This window comes from Chenopodium album, chromosome 27 (assembly GCF_948465745.1).
Source record: "Chenopodium album chromosome 27, dcCheAlbu1.1, whole genome shotgun sequence".
NCBI classification, from domain to species: domain Eukaryota; kingdom Viridiplantae; phylum Streptophyta; class Magnoliopsida; order Caryophyllales; family Amaranthaceae; genus Chenopodium; species Chenopodium album.
The window spans coordinates 24,010,672-24,015,843 of NC_137860.1; the positions used below are offsets into that span (position 1 = coordinate 24,010,672).

The following is a 5,172-nucleotide window of genomic DNA, read 5'->3' on the forward strand; positions in this document are numbered from 1 at the left end:
GATTTATCCTATAAACCTTCAGAAGATGGGTGATGATAGGCATAGGCTTAGAGTAAAGGACATTAAAATTAGTGGATGGATGAACATTGAACAATGCAATATAATTTTGATTTATAACCCTTGATTAGAGTATTCTCATTAACGAAATATATATATATGTAGTTTGTACAATTCAGGATCAATTAACTTGAAATTGTAAATATTTACATAATAATGTCACTCTGTACCTCTATACAAGTCCATATAAATAAATAAAAAAACTCAGTAAAACATACTCACAAAAGAATTTTAAAACAATTCTATGATATACACAAAATGCACAAACAATTTTTCATTTACCAAATTTGATATCATATAGATTTTCCACAAACCTCCCAAAACTTGTAGTTGTTGATGTCAATGTTAAAAACTTCCAAAAAAAACTCGAAATGAAGAGATCGAGTATATAACTGGTAATTAACTAATTACCTGTGTGTGCTCGATTGTCAATTGATCAACCGAAACAACAAGGGCAAGTTCATCATCATGTTTAGTATCCTTTTGTTCATCATCATGTTTAGCATCCTTTTGTTCATCCTCGTGTTTAGTATCTTTTTCTTCTTCTGAAGGTTCTGATTCAGGGATTCTATAAACTAACCCAGAAAGTTTAGGTATCAGCTTTTTCTTCCACATTTCATTGTCAGATACAAAATCTCCTCCTTTAATCTTCACCTCAACAATCACCAATTGTTCAGTTAGTTGATCAATCTCTACTCTGGCAATAGAATCACCTCTAGGCCCAACCAAGTCCGCGACACCATACATCTTCCTCCTGCGGACCAGCAACCCCAGCTCATCCGCAACCTCCTCGATGCTGTCAAGGATCTTATCCACAGACAAAACAGAGAAAAACTTCTCACAATCCTCGAAAGGATCGTAACACTCGTTGAACAAACCCGACAAGTCTAGAGCTGGTGATAATCCAATTAAATCAAAAGCATTCAGTGGTATACCTGTACTGCTGCTCGCCTCAGGTGCAGCAGCAGCAGCCACCTGCTGCTGCTGCTGCGGCTGCTGTAAAGCAGAAGTATCAAATTCGTCACCATAATTATCATGGTAAAATGGGAACTTATACTCAGGACCTTTGCCTTTAAACAACCCCCCTTTCTTGAACCAAGGATCATGAACAATCTCATCAATAGTGATCCTTGTTTCCGGGTTCGTTTCAAGTAAACGACCCAGAAATCGAATTAAATCAGAAGACATCCATTTCGGACAATAAAATTGTCCACTCATTATTCTTCTATACATAGCCATACGATTTGGATGATCAAAGGGTAGATATCCCGCTGTTAGAATATATAATATCACCCCACATGCCCAAATATCAACCATAGCACCATCATATTCTCGCCTCTGTAATATCTCCGGCGCTACAAACGCAGGCGTCCCACACTTCGTCTTTAACAGCTGATCATTTCTGTCCTTCAGAAGCCTGATAGCACCGAGCCCGAAATCGGAGACTTTCAGGCTCCCTTCATGGAGCAAAAGATTTTGTGGTTTCAAATCCCGATGAAAAACACCTCTAAAATGACAGTACCCAACAGCTGAGATTAGCTGTTGGAAATACATACGGCTGAGCTCTTCGCTAAAACGATGATTGTTTTTGATCCTAGCTTGGAGCTCGCCGCCTTTGGCTAGCTCAATGACAAAATATACCTTTCTTTTACAGGCTAAAACTTCGTACAAACGAACGATGTTCGGGTGTCGAAGACGGCCCATGATGGTTATCTCTCTTTTGATGTTTGACATTATATTTTTCTCATTGATCTTCTGTTTGCTCATGACTTTGATCGCCACCTTTTGGCCGGTTTGGATGTTCATTGCAAGGTACACTTTCGCGAACCCGCCAGCCCCGAGTAATCGTCCGATCTGGTATTTTCTGAACAATATATCTTTCTCCATTGTTGATGAATTATTTAACCCTTTTTTTTTTCTGATGGTAGGAAAAAAAATATTAATGATGAAATGTGGAAGAATATTGATGTTTAGAAGAAATTAATGATGATGAATTAGCAAATTAAGATGTTTTTTTGTTTGTAAAAGAAAATTTTATGTTTAGAAATTTTCAAATGGTCTTTTGTGCTGCAGGATGGTTTTGTAGGGTGTGTTTTGATTATGGTGTCTTTGTCAATGACAGTGGAGATAGGAAAATTATAACAGGCTTTTTCAATGCTACCCTGGAAAAAAAATTATACTTTCTCCATTTGAAATTAATTGCAAGGATAATATAGAATGAGGCTAAAATAAGTTGAATTTGTGCATTAAATATGAAAAATATGTCCATACGATCAAAAAATTGTTGTATGGACATATCTTTCATATTTAATGCACAAATATTTTGAAATAAATGAGAAAATAAAAAAATTTATAATTTGTTGTGTGGTCAAAATAATTAAAAAAATGCGTACTTAATATTATTATTCGATCTCTGTATGACAAAATCTTACCCTTAATTAACACTCCATTAATATTATGGATCTTGCTAACGAACGTCCTCGGGGCGCTGGATAAGCATTTAAACTACTACCTTAATGTGATATTAATAAATTGGGAAAATATTGCAAAATCACGCGCCGATCGGTGTAATTAATGTTCATTTTAATTTATTCTTTCTACTTTTTGCTAGCTTATCCAACATCCTCGGGGCATTCGTTAACTTTTGCCTAATATTATAACCCTTAATTACCCCCCCCCCCCTAATTTCCTACCAGGACTTTCGTGGGTCCATGATGTCCGGAAGGACATACCAAATCCTTGTCGGGAACCATAGTTACTGCATAATTCAAATAAACCATTGTAATTAAACATAAAATGCGCATAAATTAGGCAAAACTTAAGCAATTGCCTTGGTCGAATTTAATTGGGAAAGTTTTCAATACACAAAAACAACAAAATACCTTGCTAAAATTCAATGAAATTCGACTGAGAGACAATGTCCAATTTCGAAGAGAGGGAGAAGGAGTGAAGGGTTTGAATCACAGGGAGGGAATTAGAGGGGAAATAGAAGAAAGGGGTAGTTAAATAAAAATCATAATATGCACATGAGAGACTAACGTCGGAAAGTGATGGTTGGCTGTGTTAAATAAAAAAAATTTACAAATAGATTTCAGATTGCCAAGAAATTTTTAAAAGGATTTCACATTTTTTTTTCAAATTTTCCATTAAAAAGGAAAAAAGAGGCAAAGTCATCCCTCCATAGGGATGGCAATCCAGTCCGAATCCGATCCTACTCCGCCTCGATCCGAGGTTAAAAAAATCCGCTCTGAGTCCGAGAAAAAAGTAATCCAAGTTCGAATCTGTTAAAATAATTCGACTCCGAGTCGGAGGAGGGTCGGAGTCGGATCCTACAAAAAATCCGACTCCGACAAATGTCCGACTTTGACGGATTATCCGATTCCGACTCCAATAGATAGTGGATTTTTGTGTGGATCATGGTGGCATTGGGTGTGGGTTGTAAAGGCCCAAATAGCCCAACATCTCAAAGTATATTGATATTGAATAATGAAAAAAAACTCGGAGTCGGGTCGGATCAGAGTTGGAGTCAGAGGTCAGATATAAAAGTTGGAGCGGAGTCAGATATCGAAGTCGGAGTTGGATTTAACCTCCGACTTCCTGTCGAATCAGAGTCGGATTTAGCATAATCCACTCCGAGTCCGACCCGTTGCCATTCCTATCCCTCCATAACTAAGGGGCGGTGCAGGGGACTAAGGGATGGGGATAAAATTGAGGGTGTAATAGACATTTAGGCCCTGTTTGATTCACCTTAATTTTGCTGAACTGAAATTATTTTTACTGAACTGAACTTATTTTTACTGAACTGAACTTAATTTTACTGAAATTAAATTATTTTTACTGAACTGAAATTATTTTTACTGATTTTCTATTATAATTTTTCTGTAAGAAAACTGAATGTTACTGAACTGAACTTATTTTTACTGAACTGAAATTAATTTTACTGAACTGAACTTATTTTTACTGAACTGAAATTATTTTTACTTAATATTATTTTTTTAAGATGAAAAAAACAGGGCCTTACTTTTGATGAAAGGAGGTTAGAGAGGAGAATGAAAATACACAAAGTCTTATATGTGGCTGGCCACACGATGTGGCCATTCAAAACGAGGGTTACTTCATTAGTGTATTAGGGATTACTCATTCAGTTTTTCAGGGATTACTTCGTTAGTGATATATGGGTTACTTAGGGGTTACTTGGTGAGTATTATAAGGGTTACCGGGTCAGTATTATTGGGGTTACTTTGCTCTTTTACAAGTGGTCACATGGTGTAACCAGCCGCACACAAGACACACTGATGAAAATAAGGATAGTTAAGTAGTTGATTCACTTATCCTAATTTAATCCTCAATCCATATCAAATAAGAAAAAATATCATTTATACGGGTATTTTTATTCCACTTACTACTTCTCCACTTACCAAATAAGTTAAAACCATCATTTTTATTCTTATTTCACCGACGAATCTCTATCCATATTTAAAAATTAAAACCAGGAAAAGTATTTTAAATGAGTAAATTATACGGAAACCATTGTATGGTACATGTACAAAAAAATAAATTAATGTGAAAATAGACGTTGAGCTTGCCGACTATGTCCTTAATGTCAACTATAAATAATTTATAAATACAATTCTTAAAAATATATATACGGCATATTATAAATTATTTTTAAATAAAGAAAGAAAATACTTGTAGACCGTTTACACGTCCTACACAGTTACACGTGTTACCTGACAGTTCCACTATTTCATGGAAACATTCCATGACAACATCCAGTCAACGGCTTTTTGAAACATAATGCATAAACTATTAGCAAGTCTTGGTGATCACTCCACATTAATTTAGTTAGGATGTAATTATGAATTAAATATTTTAATCCAGTTATAAAGGTTAATACACAAACCTTTGTCTTGTTCTTTAAAGTTTAACAATACAAAGTTATATGTGTATTAAGACTCAAATTAATCTTGAGTCTTTTTCATAATACATAACCATGAGATGACCATATGTAAAAACACCAACACAAGTCAAATGGTTTATGTAAATACTAAATAGGGTAAAAGTCGAACCAAAACCCTTAAAAGACAAAGTGATTAGAGAAAAAAGAAACTTAAG

At 35.1% G+C, this 5,172-nt stretch overlaps 1 pseudogene; it reads right to left on the minus strand.

Moving 5' to 3' along the window:
• Positions 1 to 139: 139 nt before the first annotated feature.
• Positions 140 to 2,175, minus strand: LOC145620665 (CBL-interacting serine/threonine-protein kinase 14 pseudogene; annotated as a pseudogene).
• Between the last annotated feature and the right edge of the window lie 2,997 nt (positions 2,176 to 5,172).